Here is a 9,898-nt window from a genome sequence, read left to right as displayed (position 1 = left end):
GCTACCTACAGAACCTTTTAGACCTTTTAGAACTAACACCCAAAAAAGATGTCCTTTTCATTATAGGGGACTGGAATGCAAAAGTAGGAAGTCAAGAAACACCTGGAGTAACAGGTAAATTTGGCCTTGGAGCACGGAATGAAGCAGGGCAAAGGCTAATAGAGTTTTGCCAAGAGAATGCACTGGTCATAGCAAACACCATCTTCCAGCAACACAAGAGAAGACTCTACACATGGACATCACCAGATGGTCAACACCGAAATCAGATTGATTATATTCTTTGCAGCCAAAGATGGAGAAGCTCTATACAGTCAGCAAAAACAAGACCAGGAGCTGACTGTGGCTCAGATCATGAACTCCTTGTTGCCAAATTCAGACTGAAATTGAAGAACGTAGGGAAAACCACTAGACCATTCAGATATGACCTAAATCAAATCCCTTATGATTATACAGTGGAAGAGAGAAATAGATTTAAGGGACTAGATCTGATAGAGTGCCTGATGAACTCTGGACGGAGGTTCATGACATTGTACAGGAGACAGGAACCAAGACCATCCCCATGGAAAAGAAATGCAAAAAAGCAAAATGGCTGTCTGAGGAGGCCTTACAAATCGCTGTGAAAAGAAGAGAAGCGAAAAGCAAAGGAGGAAAGGAAAGATATAAGCATCTGAATGCAGAGTTCCAAAGATTAACAAGGAGAGATAAGAAAGCCTTCCTCAGCGATCAATGCAAAGAAATAGAGGAAAACAACAGAATGGGAAAAACAGGAGATCTCTTCAAGAAAATTAGAGATTCCAAGGGAATGTTTCATGCAAAGATGGGCTCGATAAAGAACAGAAATAGTATGGACCTAACAGAAGCAGAAGGTATTAAGAAGAGGTGGCAAGAATACACAGAAGAACTGTACAAAAAAGATCTTCACGACCAAGATAGTCACGATAACGTGATCACTGACCTAGAGCCAGACATCTTGGAATGTGAAGTCAAGTGGGCCTTAGAAAGCATCACTACGAACAAAGCTAGTGGAGGTGATGGAATTCCAGTTGAGCTATTTCAAATCCTGAAAGATGATGCTGTGAAAGTGCTGCACTCAATATGCCAGCAAATTTGGAAAACTCAGCAGTGGCCACAGGACTGAAAAAGGTCAGTCTTCATTCCAATCCCAAAGAAAGGGAATGCCAAAGAATGCTCAAACTACCACACAATTGTACTCCTCTCACACACTAGTAAAGTCATGCTCAAAATTCTCCAAGCCAGGCTTCAGCAATATGTGAACCGTGAACTTCCAGATGTTCAAGCAGGTTTTAGAAAAGGCAGAGGCACCAGAGATCAAATTGCCAACATCCGCTGGATCATGGAGAAAGCAAGAGAGTTCCAGAAAAACATCTATTTCTGCTTCATTGACTATGCCAAAGCCTTTGACTGTGTGGATCACAATAAACTGTGGAACATTCTGAAAGAGATGGGAATCCCAGACCACCTGATCTGCCTCTTGAGAAACCTGTATGCAGGTCAGGAAGCAACAGTCAGAACTGTACATGGAACAACAGACTGGTTCCAAATAGGAAAAGGAGTACGTCAAGGCTGTATATTGTCACCTTGCTTATTTAAATTATATGCAGAGTACATCATGAGGAATGCTGAACTAGAAGAAGCACAAGCTGGAATCAAGATTGCTGGGAGAAATATCAATAACCTCAGATATGAAGATGACACTACCCTTGTGGCAGAAAGTGAAGAGGAATTCAAAAGCCTCTTGATGAAAGTGAAAGAGGAGAGTGAAAAGGTTGGCTTGAAGCTCAACATTTAGAAAACAAAGATCATGGCATCTGGTCCCATCACTTCATGGGAAAAAGATGGGGAAACAGTGGAAACAGTATCAGACTTTATTTTTTTGGGCTCCAAAATCACTGCAGATGCTGATTGCAGCCAGGAAATTAAAAGACGCTTACTCTTTGGAAGGAAAGTTATGACCAACCTTGACAGTATATTAAAAAGCAGAGACATTATTTTGCCAACAAAGGTCCGTCTAGTCAAGGCTATGGTTTTTTCCATGGTCATGTATGGATGTGAGAGTTGGACTGTGAAGAAAGCTGATCGCCGAAGAATTGATGCTTTTGAACTGTGGTGCTGGAGAAGACTCTTGAGAGTCCCTTATACTGCAAGGAGATCCAACCAGTCCATTCTAAAGGAGATCAATCCTGGGTGTTCATTGGAAGGACTGATGCTAAAGCTGAAACTGCAATACTTTGGCCACCTCATGCGACGAGTTGACTCACTGGAAAAGACTCTGATGCTGGGAAAGGTTGGGGGCAGGAGGAGAAGGGGACGACAGAGAATGAGATGGCTGGATGGCATCACCGACTCTGTGGATCTGAGTTTGAGTGAACTCCGGGAGTTGGTGATGGACAGGGAGGCCTGGCGTGCTGTGATTCATGGGGTCACGGAGAGTCGGACACGACTGACCGACTGAACTGAACTGAACTGAACCTACAGAACATCTTTTTTTTATCATATTGAAAAACGACTTAGCCATGATTGTCTTACTCAACTCTCATGAGTTAATTAGATTGGTTTCAATATTATTTTTGAACATTAAATATAGTGGCATCTTTCACAGAGTATACTGAGTATAATATTCCCATATCTCAGTTTAATAAGAAAAGAGAAAACTATTATTTTATTTCTCAGAGTTACCTCAAAATCTAAAGAAGACAAGGACTGGATTGTTACTTAACATGTAATGATAAATACTAGCTAGATATGAAAAGTGAAATTATCCAAACCCCAAACATTTCTGTGATAAAGAGGTTAACATGGCACATTAGTGGCATAATGGCAGATGAGGTGTCTCTAATGGTGGAAAAATACAAAGGAAAAGCACAAAAAAATGGGCATTAGTAATCCAAATATTACTCATCATCTAGTATTTCTCTCTTTATTCTCTCATTGAGTACTACTTGTTCTCCAAGCTATGACACATCTCATATTAAGTGACTGTCCTATAAGCAGTTAAGCTGGAACTTTCTGAAAAATGTATATTCATTTTTGAATGAGGATATGAGGCAGCATTCTCAGATCACTTAGGCATTATCACAATTATCTGACCCCCTTGCCAATAGGGTATTACATTTTTCAATCTTTGTTTTTAATTCATGTGTGCCAAGTTCCTGAAGCATCCCCAGAGAACTCACATGCAGCTCCAGCTGGGGTTTTTACTATTGTTGACCTTTCCCAGACAAATTACCCTGTATTTTGTACTATCTTATCACAATGATTTCACAAGAATATCTCCTGTGCAAAAGTTTCCCTCCTTGGAAAATTTGGAGAAAAAGACAATCATTTAAAATATTTAGGTAAAATTCAAACATTTTGTAATCTTTCAAATCACTGAAATCACACTTATTAAAAAAAATACTAACAATATTGAATGACTTTCAGATTCTAAGACTGAAAGAATCAACTTACCTATATATGTTTATTTCGCTTCTGTTTTAAGGAAAATTAAATTATCTTTACAAAGCATAACACTGCTACATGTAGATTGTACACATAATATATTCACCCAATAAAAGACAAGAAACTTGTCATTTCACTGTGACTAACTTCTACATGGTATTCACTGTCTACTTCTAACAGCTTATAGTTCAGCTTCCTTACTTCCAGTTAATTTACAGCTTAAATCACTGAACAATTGCTGAACATTTAAAGCAAACTAACATTATTATAATTTTCTGTGTAGATGAGGATATACTTCAAACCACACTATATACAATCACACTGTGTCTCCTAATGTCTTTGCCATCTATGTTGACTTTTCTGGCCCTTTATTATTATTAGCATCTGCCAATAAAAATGCATCTTCCAATAAAATCCAATCCAATTTGATTCTTAGATTTTCACCCCCAAAATCAATATCTTATCCTAGTTATAAATGTCATATACTTCTAAAAGTATTCTTAGAGGCTGTTTTTCTTCCCCTTGACTTAAGTATATTATACTTTTACTCAGTAATTATGATGATTTAAGTGTTATGGTGCAGAAATACCTCAATTAATGAGGGATCTTTCCTAAGTGTTATATTTGGGTAATTCCTTTATAATCCTTTGATTTTTATGTACCAGCTAGAGTTTTCATATTTACTTCTGATGTGTTATTAATCGTTCCTTGATATTTTTATATGACTCTAATACTCGTTATGTATCTTACAAAGCCAAAAGTGAAAGAATGTCGCTATGATCTTTCTTTAAACACTTTCCAGAATGCCTAAGTACAGACATAGGGGATATATTACTATGGACCTTTGCTTATTTGGGGTCTCTCCTCAAAAGAAGTTAACATTCCACAAAAACCAAGCATATAAAATTTTTTCTTATGGAATTATTTTAATTAGTGACTTACAGTTGTTTTATTTTCACAAACAGAAACTTATTCTTAAAATTAAAGAAAATACAATGTCTCAAAATGTAAAATTAAATACTGTGTTTATACTCACACAGTAAATGGGAATAATTTTTTCTGGTTCCATATTTCATATGAAAAAATATTTATAATGAATATTGTTTCATGGTATATGAGAACAGTCTTTACTATAACACAAAAGTATCTGCTTCAGGATATTTTAAGATTACTTTCTCTGAGCTGTTTCCAAGGTTATTAGGAAACCTTTGATTATTCCAAATTGTTTTCATCTTATTCCAAAACATGTTTTAATTTCTTGACTTTCAGAGACCAATGCAAGAGATGTAAGAGACATGAGTTTGATCCCTGGGTTGGGAAGATTCCCTAGAGAAGAGCATGGCAACTGACTCCAGTATTCTTGCCTGGAGAATCCCATGGATAGAGGAGCCTGTTAAGCTACGGTCCATAGGGTCACAAAGAGTTGGACACAACTGAAGCAACTAAGCATGAGCATATTAGAGAAGAAAGTCAATCAATCAAGTCTTTCATTTTCAATGAAATAATCTAATCTATTTAGAACTCAGTTTCCTTATTTCAAAAAATCAGGGGATTAAACTAGGTAACTCTGGTCACTTTAAGTTTTTAAACGATATAAAAGTTTAAAACCATAGCCCAAAAAAATAAGGAAATGGGAAAAAGGCAAGATATCTTAAAACTTCTTGGTATGGAATATATCTGGTGTATTTTTAAATGATAGCATTGTCTTTCACATAATAGAGTTCTTTGTAAGAACAAAGATATTACAAGAAATATTAATTATTTTGCCAAGTTATGCCTTGGGATGGGTCAAGACAAGAAACAGTAAAACGAAGTTAAAGAAAAGATATATTAAAAGAAGAGCCAATTGTCAATAAAAGCTTGTAAGTTATTTTCCTTCTCTAATATACATAATAATGAGATGAAGTATTTTTAAAAACTTGTAATAAAGATGTTTCTAAAACTTTTTTGAGACATTTAAAAATTTGTGAGCCACAATGTCTCAAATACTTCCCATTATAGATACTTGATTGCTTTACTCATTTAAAGAAAACATTTTTATGACTTTCAATATTTATTGATAATGCAATAAAGTGTATGTCCTCAAGTTTTTAATGTAATAAAATTAGGCTTGTAAAAGATGGTACAATATCTTAGTGATCAATAATATAAAATGTGAAAGATATTGAAAGAAAATATCATGTAAGTATGCTTACCTACCATTTTTCAAGCCTGACTTACTATTTTGTATTAAAAAATAAATACAATGATTGCAAGATTGGATGTCTGTCTTTATGATGTTAGGAAGGGTAGTAACTTTATATATCTGCTTTTGACCAAATGCTCCCATTTCCCTCCAAAGCTGGCCTTTGGTGCAACCACTTCAAAAGCTAGTTTTTGTATTGCTAGTTGCATCTTTGTTGTTGATAATGATATTAGTTTTATTTGACGTGGTAAACACTGCGTTTCAACACCATTATCCCACCATATTTCCTAAAAGTGAATAGAGAAAAAGTATGCAGAGAAATTCACACAACTTAGTTTACTATCTCTGCACTCTCTCTCCTTTCCTGTCTCTTTCACCCCCCTACCTTCTCCCTTTCTTTTCCTTTCCTTCCTTTCTCTCTCTCTCTCCCTCTTCCTCTAGGGCATGAAATGTGGGAGAGACAGTAAACTCTAATGGTTAAAAGCATGGCTCTGAGGCTGAGCTGCCTAGATTAAAAATACCAGGTCCACTGTTTTCTCTATGATTTTGAACAAGTTACTTAACATGGTCATTGTCACAATTTTTCATGAGTAAAATTGGAATAATAATGGATATTTTAAAAGGTTTCTCTGGAGGTGAACACAATTTAATGTATGTGAAATACGTAAACATAGCAACTGGCACATTTACTATGACTGCATAGTTCTCATAACGTATATTCATGGGGAAGCTGAAGAAGCCATGGGAGAAGCTATCAGGTGACATTCCTGCAAATCCTGAAGTAAGACCTAAGCACCAAGAATAAGGCATCCATGATGCCAAATTAAGAGAGTTTGTTAGCATAAACTTGGCAACATAGGCCATTCTATCTGATTTAATAAGTTCCCTTGCTATCCCGAATATAACAGGATACATCTATATGATAAGCTTTTATGAGGTGAAACTTTGTTAAAGACAATACAATTTTAATGATATTTTTATTTAATACAATTAAGAAGATAATAGTGTTCCCACTTGATAAGAAATGCAATATACTAGCTGTTAATTACATACTTTATGATGGAGAAAGGAGGATAAATTTCTTAATTATGCTTCCTAGAAACAAATGTTGGAATAAGTCAAGAAGTATTTAGCTTTGTGTGTGTGTGGGGGTGGGTGTGTCTGTGTGTATGTACTCAAACTTTTAGTCTTATCTGACTCTTTGTGACCCCATGGACCATAGCCCACCAGGCTCCTCTGTCCATGGACTTTTTAAGGCAAGAATCCTGGGGTGGGTTGTAATTTCCTTCTCCAAGGGATCTTCTCCACCCAGGGATCAAACCCACATTTCTTGTATCTTCTACACTGTCAGGCAGATTTTTATCAGGCTATCCAAGTGCCACTTGGAAAGCCCACTTAGCAGTATAGTAATTATTTGGCCTTTAAAACCATCTATTGCTAATCTATTAAGCTTACATCCAAACTTGGAGAAACAGGAAACTGAGGGAAGGCACAAAATCAAATGAAAAATAGAAATGTGGAGTTCAATAGCCTACTTAACACCAGGCGCTATAATCTCAACAACAGTTTTATTCGTACTAGTTGTTTGTATTTTAACTGCAAATTTATTTAACAAGTATATATTTAACAATATTTTCATTATAGGGGACTAGAATGCAAAAGTAGGAAGTCAAGAAACACCTGGAGTAACAGGCAAATTTGGTCTTGGAGTACAGAATGAAGCAGGGCAAAGGCTAACAGAGTTTTGCCAAGAGAATGCACTGGTCATAGCAAACACCCTCTTCCAACAACACAAGAGAAGACTCTACACATGGACAGCACCAGATGGTCAATACCAAAATTAGATTGATTATATTCTTTGCAGCAAAAGATGGAAAAGCTCTATACAGTTAGCAAAAACAAGACTGGGAGCTGACTGTGGCTCAGATCATGAACTCCTTATTGACAAATTCAGACTTAGAGTGAAGAAAGTAGGGAAAACCACTAGACCATTCAGGTATGACCTAAGTCAAATTCCTTACAGTAAAATACAGTGAAAGTGAGAAATAGATTTAAGGGATTAGACCTGATAGAATACCCAATGAACTATGGACAGAGGTTTGTGACATTGTACAGGAGACAGGGATCAAGATCATCCCCAAGGAAAAGAAATGCTAAAGCAAAATGGCTGTCTGAGGAGGCCTTACAAATAGCTGTTAAAAGAAAAGAAGAAAAGGAAAGATATACCCATTTGAATGCAAAGTTCCAAAGCATAACAAGGAGAGAAAAGAAAGCCTTCCTCAGCGATCAATGCAAAGAAATAGAGGAAAACAATCGAATGGGAAAGAGTAGAGATCTCTTCATGAAAATTAGAGATAGCAAGGGAACATTTCATGCAAAGATGGGCTCAATAAAGGAAAGAAATGATAGGGACCTAACAGAGCACCTATTAAGAAGAGGTGGCAAGAATACACAGAAGAACTGTACACAAAAGATCTTCACAACCCAGATAATCATGATGGTGTGATCACTCACCTAGAGCCAAACATACTGGTGTTCAAAGTCAAGTGGGCATTAGGAAGCATCACTATGAATAAAGCTAGTAGAGGTGATGGAATTCCAGTTGACCTATTTCAAATCCTGAAAGATGATGCTGTGAAAGTGCTGCACTCAATATGCCAGCAAATTTGGAAAACTTAGCAGTAGCCACAGGACTGGAAAAGGTCAGTTTTCATTCAAATCTCAAAGAATGGCAATGCCAAAGAATGCTCAAACTACCACACAATTGCACTCATCTCACACACTAGTAAAGTCATGCTCAAAATGCTCCAAGTCAGGTTTCAACAGTCCATGAAACATGAACTTCCAGAAGTTCAACCTGGTTTTAGAAAAGGCAGAGGAACCAGAGATCAAATTGCCAACATCCACTGGATTATAGGAAAAGCAAGAGAATTCCAGAAAAACATCTGTTTCTGCTTTATTGATTATGCCAAGGCCTTCAACTGTGTGGATCACCACAAACAGTGGACAATTCTTAAAAGAGATGGGAATACCAGACCATCTGACCAGCCTCCTGAGAAAACTGTATGCAGGTCAGGAAGCAACAGTTAGAACTGGACATGGAACAACAGACTGGTTTCAAATAGGAAAAGGAGTATGTCAAGGCTGTATATTGTCACCCTGCTTATTTAACTTATATTCGGAGTACAGCATGAGAAACGCTGGACTGGAAGAAGCACAAGCTGGAGTCAAGATTGCTGGGAGAAACATCAATAACCTCAGATATGAGATGACAGCACCCTTATGGCAGAAAGCGAAGAAGAAAAAAGAGCCTCTTGATGAAAGTAAAAGAAAAGAGTGAAAAAGTTAGCCTAAAGCTTAACATTTAGAAAACTAAGATCATGGCATCTGCTCCCATCACTTCATGGCAAATAGATGGGGAAACAGTGAGAGTCTTTACTGTTTTGAGCTCTAAAATCACTGCAGATGATGGCAGATGGTGATTGCAGCCATGAAATTAAAAGAAGCTTGCTTCTTGGAAGAAAAGTTATGACCAATATAGATAGCGTATTAAAAAGCTAAGATGTTACTTTGTCAACAAAGATCTGTCTAGTCAAGGCTATGGTTTCTCCAGTGGTCACGTATGGATGTGAGAGTTGGACTGTGAAGAGGGCTGATCGCTGTATTATTGATGCTTTTGAACTGTGGTGTTGGAGAAGACTCTTGAAAGTCCCTTGGACTGCAAGGAGATCCAACCAGTCCATCCTAAAGCAAGTCAGTCCTGAATATTCATTGGAAGAACTGATGTTGAAACTGAAACTCCAATACTTTGGCCACCTGATGTGACGACATGACTCATTTGAAAAGACCCTGATGCTGGGAAAGATTGAAGGCAGGAAGAGAAGGGGACAACAGAGGTTGAGATGGTTGGATGGCATCACCGACTCAATAGACATGAGTTTAAGTAGACTCCAGGAGTTGGTGATGAACAGAGGCCTGGTGAGCTGCAATCCATGGGGTCGCAAATAGTCGGACATGACCGAGCAACTGAACTGAACTGAACATGGACGACACTGTTTTAAGTACTCTACAAATTCTTTCATTTAATTCTCAAGTCAACTTTATATGGGATGTGTTATCATTAACCTTTTACATATGAAGAAACGAGACATGAGGTGGCTGAGTAACATGCCCAGAGTCATATAGCCTTACTGGCAGAACTAAGGATTGAACCCTGGTAGTCTGGTCCCCATGCTTTTGCCTTTTACCTTCATT

Source organism: Moschus berezovskii, chromosome 6, assembly GCF_049115385.1.
Source record: "Moschus berezovskii isolate FMDL1 chromosome 6, NW_MosBer_1.0, whole genome shotgun sequence".
In the NCBI taxonomy this organism is placed as follows: Eukaryota; Metazoa; Chordata; class Mammalia; order Artiodactyla; family Moschidae; genus Moschus; species Moschus berezovskii.
This window is presented reverse-complemented; position numbering follows the sequence as displayed.